The sequence below is a fragment of the Polyodon spathula genome, chromosome 14, assembly GCF_017654505.1.
Source record: "Polyodon spathula isolate WHYD16114869_AA chromosome 14, ASM1765450v1, whole genome shotgun sequence".
In the NCBI taxonomy this organism is placed as follows: domain Eukaryota; kingdom Metazoa; phylum Chordata; class Actinopteri; order Acipenseriformes; family Polyodontidae; genus Polyodon; species Polyodon spathula.
The window spans coordinates 8,679,536-8,688,743 of record NC_054547.1 but is presented as its reverse complement, the minus strand read 5'-3'; positions in this window follow the sequence as shown (position 1 = coordinate 8,688,743).

Below are 9,208 nucleotides of genomic sequence, written 5' to 3'. Positions count from 1 at the left end.
AAAAGGGGGAAAAGATGAACACAATCTTAAATCTTACGCAACAATGCACACCAGTCTCATAGCATCATGAACATCAGGTATGAATTGTACCATTAATAGTCAATTTCCTTACAAAATGTCAAACAGCATGATAACCTTAGAAATATGCTACCGGTACCTGTCCAAATGGAAGGGACACACTGGAAACAATGCAAGTCTGTTATGGTATACACTGTTTCAGTTGTAGCAAAACATGACAGTGAAATCCTTGCATTCCTTGAATTCTATGCAAGAGACTTGATGTTATCTGAAATTCAATGGCTGAAATATAGTGGTGCCAGTCCTTGATTCTTTGAATCAACTGTTAAGTTCTGCAAAAATTATGGTAAATATTCAACTACTTTTAATGCAGTGGCATGTTGTAATGTATCCCTGAAGCACATTTAATGAGTCCCTCTATAAACTTTCAATGCACAATGTAAATTGTACGTGACAGAGGAAATGGGGACATTACAAATGTCTTAACCTTTAGTGAAGGCGTTTGTAATCCAGGTACAGTATTCAATCAACAGTAAGTACTGCATGTAGGATTATTTTTTATGGTTTAATAAATACTTTTAAATAGTTTGATAATTGTCCTAAGAATGATGGCAAAAGCATTATTTAAAAAAAAAAAAAAAGATGTAATTCAAGGTGTTTTTAATGCTGCTCTGATTTATACTAAGGCAATACAGACTTCACAAAAAGGTATCTTTCCTCATAATAACTCTTAATATTATTGAAAAGTCTTTTTTTTTTTTATCCAAGAGCCATTGAACCTGTCAGATCAAGTAATATTTTAAACTGAATTTACTCTGTATAATCGGTAGTCTTTTAGTTACAGATTGTTCGAGTTTTAAATTCCTTTCTAATGATACACACACAATCCTGTGCTATAATCATAAAATCCTTTTACATGACAGTTCTAGCCCAATAGTCGCTAGGGTATTTTTGACACTTTGATAAGTTGATGGAATCCTTTTTTTCCCCCCCAATTACCAGGACCCAGCTACAATTTTACAATTATCAGTATTTAGGTGGCTATATTTCATTAATTTTAGAATGATATGATGTGTTATGCATCCAGGAGGTAGTGTGTATACACATTGGCAGTACCGCCCACATACGTTTTTTTGGCCTGAGACAAGTTTTTAAGTCAGACCCCCCACCTCTAACATTAATTTTTCTTCACAGCTGTAAAAACAAATTGGCCAGAAGGGTCCTCTGGTATGCCTGTGCCCAGGACAAAATTTCAAGTTGCCCCCCACCCACATTGTGGGCAGCACTGTGCATTGGTATATAATGTAGTTGGTGACCATACTGGCAGTTTCTGACCTCAGAACATATAAATGAAAATGCACATATTTTTATTGGAAGAAAGCAACACAATTTTATATAGCTTATTTGTCATTTAGAAAACAGTCCAAAGTTTGCAGTGGGTCAGAAGCATCATAAATCTGGTCTGATAGAGTTTAGATCTAGATGGTTCTTCAGAGGTCACGTTGGCATCGGTGGATACTTTTATTTCTTTATAAGTAACTTCTTTGAAAATGACTCGTAAGCATTAATGTTACTGATTGCTTTGATGTATGTGATATAAATGGATTTGTGTTCTTGGCTCTATAGCCCGTCTTAATGTGTGCTCCTGTCATCTGGCCAGGACACTCTTGCCAATGAGTTTTTATAAAGTCAAGATTTCTCTGCTGGTGTAATAAAATCAAGTCAAACTGAAATGAATTGACTGAAATAAGAGCAAAACTTAATATAAGTTACTTTTTATATTAGATAAAAATCAGTGATTTCTACAGGACAAATCAACATTCCGAACAGTCAGTAACGTCCTGGCCAAGGATGGTCTGCCCCCTTGAAAATAGTACCCAGACACAATAACTTGTAGTTAAGCACTTTTATTATTTACAATATAACAAAACCAAAACCAACAAAATAACCCTAACTCTTTCCAAACAGTCCTACACTGTACACCATATGATCCCACTCAGTCCTCTGTTTTCCTGACTAATAAGGGGCAAGCTAATCTTGCTGACCCCAAACCAGGTTCTTCAATCTTCCTGTTTTTACCTTCACTTCTCCATACACCCAGTCTTTCTCCAACCCTGATCACAGAACAAATTAACTGTGGGCTTTTTATTCCCCAACCTGATCAGTCACAGCTCATCATTTATCAATTACTTGATTTCCCATACCAATAATCAGCCTTCTAGCTTCATTTTGCTCTTTTAAAAGATAAAATCCATCAAAATAACATTTAAACAAAATACCACAAAAACTGTCCAGGCTGGTCAGAGCCTTCACTGAACTTTTCAAACAATATGACAACACACAGATTTAATTAATAAATTAGTAAGTAAGTAAGTAAGTAAATAAATAACTAAATAAATAAAACCACTCACCTACTCCTCTCTCTAACCACAGCCTTTCTGTCTGTTTTTATGAGATGGCCACTCCCCAGTTAGCACCCACCTGCACTAAATGGAGAGCGGCCACAGCTGTGGTTGCTGGCAAAGACATTAACCCTGTCCCTGCCACACACCTCCCTTATGTATGGAACACACATGGCTTTCATTGCAACTTCCCCCTTTAAAATTCAAAAAGTCTTGTGCATTGTCCTGGGCCACGAGTGGAGGCATCCAGGTTCCCACAGGCTTTTTACACTGGTTCACAGTAAACATTTATAAAAGTTACTTAAGAGTAAAAGTTATTGTGTCTTATATTTTTGGCATACCAATAGAATATATACCTGAACTTGATACTTGACCACAAATACAATCATTTTAAGTTCTAATACAATTTAGATTATGTTATGTAGAATATTAGTCCCAACACTAAAGACAGTAATGTTTAAGGTATTTCATAAGCATATTTTAAACGCCACTCTTCATTTCTTCCCAAAAACTTGAGCTCCATGGCCAAACTATGGAAATGGGATTTCAGGGGAGATAACACAAAGAAAGTATTTTTTCCACTGATCCCTTTTTAAGTTTTTGGAAGATTACTCACCATTCTGTAGATTAATTTTTTCATTGATAAGATAGTTCTGCATCCACAGTTATTGCAGGCCAGGTAGTGAAAGTCAGTCCAGGTAGTTTTTATTATAAGGACATGACAGATTAAACATTGAGTAATCTCCCGTCCTCACAGGGAGGCAGTTTTGAGTTCGCTCTGAACACTATCATTTACACCATTTACCAGCAGACCTTTTTATCCTGACCTGATTTACTAGTCCTCTGGGAGGGCTGAAAATAAACCACTGGAGCCATTCTTCTGCAGCCAAAGAGGCACTTACAGTGTCAAAAAATCACAACATTTCAATATTAATTCAGAGAGCTGTATTGTGGTCCAAAGCGGAATCATTTTCATATAAATATCAATTGTAACTGAGACAGTGGAGTCCATTATTTACTGCCCAAAAGACAGCAAGTGTAGTTTAAAAAGATAAATAAATGCATTTTGAAGTTGCACTGCCCTTGTGGGATTTCTTTCTTGTCCCTATTTCTGAAGAGTGTTTAAGATAATTAGTGAACCAGGGGGTTAATTGTGCTTAATAAGCAATAAACACCTGTAAAATTCTATAAAGAATTCAACGGTTTGCTTCCAATCAAAGTTATGTAGATTGCAAAACTTTTTTTTTTTTTTTTTTTTTTTTTTAAATGCCAAAGGGATTATTTTGTCTTTCAAAAAAGAAGAATGGTAGGGAAAATGCAAATTAGAATAAATACATTGATATATAATGAAAAATAATTAATGCAATTAGTCTTAAAAAAAAAAAAAAAGTTTATTATAACTATAAGAAATTATAGACATTAGCGTACTGGTAAATACAGATGCAAATTTCTTTTTTGCACTGTACCATCTTGTGGTGCTCTTAGGAACTTCCTCTGCATTAAAATATGTTATTTTTAAGAGGGAAACCTGGGTTTAAATCAAAACACCAGGTATCTGGATCGTATCAGCTGAATGACATTTAAAGGCTTACATGATATACAATGCTGTGCGTCAGTGTTATTTTTACTAACCTGTGTTTCTCATTTGGTAGTTTCCTTTAACTTGCTTTTCTTTTCACTGGCTTGGTTTACATGCACTTTAGAAAGTCAAAATTCTCTCTTCATTGTCGTGAGAATGTGGCATAGCACGCACATATGAGGTCACAAATGCTGCAAGAGTAGGATAGCCTATTGTAGATGTACTATGAGTATTCTAAAAAGGTTCATAATCATAACTAAACATTTTGACTGGAAATGTTTTATATCATTGCCCTAAAGTACTGGATTTTAGCTGGTAGACTACCATAAGAATCAGAATTGTTGAAGACGCCGTCCTGTAGTAAACCATGTATATATTATAAAGGTTCATGTATAATAGGTTTATAATAAATATATATGCTGTGAAACAATGTTTAGCAAATAATACATGCATAGTACAAAGCGCATTATTATGGAATGTTGGTACTTTATTTGTTTTTATTTATGTATGTATTTATTTATTTATTTGTATTTATGCTATGTCTGAGTTTTTGTTTTTGTTTCCCTTCTTTAATACATATTTTTGTGGTGTGAAAGGATTGGCTTTGTGGTGACGTCTGGCCAGAAGCAGGAACATAAACAAAGACACCAGTACTGCAGGGCAAAAGGTGCCGTTTATTCAAACAATAATAAAACAAAAGGTGTTAACACAAAAACACTTCTCACAGAGCAAAAAAAATAGTTAAACCAAAACAATATCACAAACACAAAATACAACAGGTCAGGTTGGGCAGATTACTGTCACTGTTCCTATTTTTTTGCTTCATTTTAAATTTCTCTCCTCTCGCTCTCCCGTACTCTCCTCTGTAAACACCCACCCCGAGTGCTGACAGCTTTAGGCCTTTATATTAGTGACCGAGGGATTAACTAGCTACCAGTTATTTATTAATCCCTTGGTCACGTCACGTTCTGCATGAGTTTTCTAATTATTCCTGGCAAAGGATGAGCTTCCAACCTGCAGATAAAATTAAACAAAAACACACGGCTTCGCCGTCACTAATACAAATAATAATAACAATACAACAAAACACCTGGCAAATAATAAACTGCACATGGGCGGAGGGGTACCCCATTCTAAAATAAAAATAAATAATCCTGTACAGGGCTCCTCGCCCTGTTACAGGTGGCCAAATGAGGTAGGCTGCACTTGTGATTCTTCAGCACAACCTAAAAACTTCTTGTAAACCCAGTTTAAGAAAACTGCATGATATCAGAAGTCACAAAAGGTTCAACTGGAACACTGATAGAAACGATGTCCTGAAAGAGAAGATGGCCGCTAAATCAATACTTCTGGGATATGCCTGCTTGTCAGGCCCCTCCGTGGAGTGACGTCCTTGATCCCGCCTCCCGAGGTAATAAACAGTCACTGCACAGAGACCTGTCGCTTTTGCATTGAACCCACGAATGTGAGTGATGCGACCTTGAAAAGTTGGCAGTCATCCTCTCTTTTAGGGAACCGAGTTTACATCCGTAACCTATGGTTCCCTTTCAATTCGAAGATGACCGCCAAATCAGTAATTTTGGGAAAGTATACCAAAGCTGTCGCGACGGAGAATGAGCAGACAGCATGAGGGAGATCTCGGTACTGCCAACTAGTGTTGGTGGTGTGAGCATATTACCTCAAGGACCTGGTACCGATTGAAGGCATAGAGGGATGTACGACATTAAGTCGGTAGAACCTGGTAAATGTATGCAGAGTTGCCCAGCTAGCCGCAGTACAAATATTGGTCAGTGTGGCATCTCTAAAGAGGGCCCATGATGTAGCCACACCTCTGGTAGAGTGCGTGGCCATCCTCCCAGGTGGGAGTAGGCCTGCAATAGTACATGCATTCGAAACCATGTCCACAATACAATAGGACAGTCACTGCTTAGAGAGGGCTTGACCTTGGGTCAGTTCACCATGACAAACGAAGAGCTGGTCAGACTGACGCAGCGCTCTTGTTCTATCCACATAACATCTCAATGCCCGAACCGGGCAGAGTAAATTTAATCTCCTATCTGATTCTGCCGCAAAGGGAGGGGGATGTAAAGTCTGACTGACGGAAGTGAAAAGCTGTAATCATCTTATGGAGGAAAGCAGGGTTCGTGCCCAACGAGTTTCCATTGTCCCAAATACGCATACAGGAACTGTGCACGGACAGTGCCTGAAGCTCACTGACCCGTTTAGCGGAGGTGATAGCTAATAGAAAGGCTGTCTTCATAGAGAGATACTTCAACTTTATGGCATGTATGGGCTCAAAACAAGGCCTTAGTGAAAGCCTCTAGTACCATGTCTAGACTCCATTCAGGGAGGACGTCCTTTATAGGAGAACGAAACCGCCGAACACCATTTAAAAAATGGGTTGTCAGTATAGGAGTGCTCAGGGATATGGAGTCAATGCGAACATGGGATGTACACTTTCAATGTACAGGGGGATTTATTTGCCCCTTACAGATCTTCCAAAAACTGCAAAATAATTGCTATAGGGCAATAAATGGGATCATGGCCTCTGGCCATGCACCAATTTTTAAAATATTTCCACTTTTAAGAGTACAGAGCTCTTGTGGAAGAAACCCTAGCATTCTGCAGCATATTGACTTCTGCGTCCGAGAGCCCTAAGGACGACAGGGTTCTGTTCAGGGGCCAGACCCACAGCTGGAGTGCCAGAGGGTGCCTTTCATCTGGCTGAGGAGATGCATGCGCAAAGTGTGAAGCCTGTTGCCTGCTAAATGTTTGAGTATTTGGGCCTTCGGGCCCTTTAACTCTGCAAAGTCCCTCGCCTGATCCGCGTTCCTAGCTCTCTTTCTACCCCTTGAGGTTGATCTAGACAAAAAGAGCATCAAGTCTTGTCTGCCAAGGCAGCAGAGGCATGATCTATACCCAGGCACTTGAGACAATGGGTGCGTTTGTCCTGCGGAGGCAGAGGCACGGAAACCCTTGGAGGGATTCGAGTGCGCTGGTGCAATATGTGATTTCTGGGACCAGGGCGTCAAAGCACCGAGACTCTGGGATACTGGGGTCGAGAGTGCGCGAAGCTTGCAGTGGAGCAGAGCACCTAAGATGGCGTCTGGACCGCGCGCAGCACACAGCCGACCCAGCATATAGCTTGCAGAAGGGTGGTACAGCCTACAGACCTGGGGAAGGGAGAAAGAGAGACAGAAAAGAAAAAACAATTCATTTTTTTTCCCAGTTACCTACCCGTCGTTTTTTGGGTAAGTGGATCTACTCGACAATAGGGCCAGATATAGGGCCTAATGGAGGATGCACGCAGTTGTTGTTTATTTATTTATATATTTTTATAAAAGTGCAAAGCAGTAGAAACACAGACACTAGACAGTAAACTGGTGTGTGCCCTTTTTTTTTTTTTTTTTTTTTTTACTGACGCTGTAAAGATCTTCCTTTTTTATTGTCAATATGTTTTGACTATACCCCTGTATCCGGCGCGTGATATGGGGCACTGCACCCGCGCACGGTTCAAGTGGTCTTTGCCAGGTCACCCCCACGGTTCCAGTGTGGTCTCAAGGTCAGCTCAAGCCCTCGTCGAGCCGTCTCGGCCCGAGCTGGTGTATTTATTATTATTATTATTATTATTATTATTATTATTATTATTATTATTATTATTATTTTAAACACAGTTGTGTAGTGTTATCTCAGCCTTCAGCTGCCGACTTTCTGATTCTGGGGAAGTGGTAAGCCTACTACCAACAATAAATTTGTAAGGGAATTACAGAAGAAACTTGAGAGAGAGAGCTCTTAAAAGAGTCAATCACACAGCTGGTGGAGGTTATGTGTGATAATTCACCCCTATCTACCTGTCGTCCGTGAAAGGCAAAAGAGACTGAGGGCTCCGTGCAGTGACTATTTATTAGCTTGGGAGGCGGGACAGAGGACATCACTCTATGGAGGGGCCTATAAGCAGCTTGATATAAAATGCTCAGCAAATACCTGACAAGCAGGCAGATCTCAAAAGTATTGATTTGGCGGTCATCTTCGAATTGAAAGTGAATTTTTAATCTATGCTCTCATATTTCAATGTTGAGGTAATTTGGATTTGAATGAGAATTTCTCTTCCTAAAAGAAAACTACATGTAAACCTGCATTGCTGGAAAGGTACTACCAAAATAACGTGACAAAAAAGGTGAGACTTATTTTCAGTTTTGCATGTAAACCAAGCCATTGTTTGCTGTTCTTCATCATGGGGTATGGGAAGTGCATTACACTTGGTAGCACTCAGTAACGCTACAAACAAACAAAGATGATATAGTAAGCTCTATACATCATAAAACCTAAATTGCAGTGTGTTATGTCAGTAAAGCAATGTAAGCATGATTTGCTCATCCACTGTGAAGCTGGTGTGACATGACACCAGTAACATGGTGGAAGGCTTTAATTTCATATATAAATATAATACATAAATAGTAAATATTATGCGACATAGCACATACATTTTAGCTTTTTATTTTTTTTTTGCCCTTTTTTTTTTTTTTTTTTTGGTCTGTCGAGATTTTTCCAAAATTTGATTAATTTTGCTTATGTTCGTGTGTCCTCTTGTGGTTGCACAGTGCAGTGCCGTCTTTAAAAAAATAAAAAAATAAAAAAATAAAAAAAATGCAGTGATACTACAGTGTAATGTCGTTCTTTATTTTTTACTCTACATTTTACACCTGTTGATATTACTGGAACCACTAAAATACAAATATTTATTATGAGAAATCTATTTTTTTTTTTTTTTTTTATTGTTGCTCAGTGTAGTTATGCCATGTTAGTCACAAAGGTCATTTATTCAGACGTCTCCCTACGTGATATGTTTCCAATATTTGAATATATTTATTTCAGAATGTTTCAGACAAAAGCTCTTAAGCAGTGTGGAAAGTAAAGTACAAAGTGCAATAAACTTGTTATTTTTCAAGAATTCTGTGGATGATAGTATGGCAAGTATTAGGAAAACCATCTAAACACAGCATTAAATCTTGGGTCAGAATTGTAATACCGATATGACAGCGAATCTTAAAGTAACGTCAGACAAATGATAATCGTACTGTATTATATATTTTTGTTGTTTGTTTATTTGTCTAGCAGAGATGAATGAATCGCACCATAGCATAAATTATTAAAATAAGTTAAAAAAACAAACAAACCAAAAATAAAACATAAAAAAATTCCATCTCCC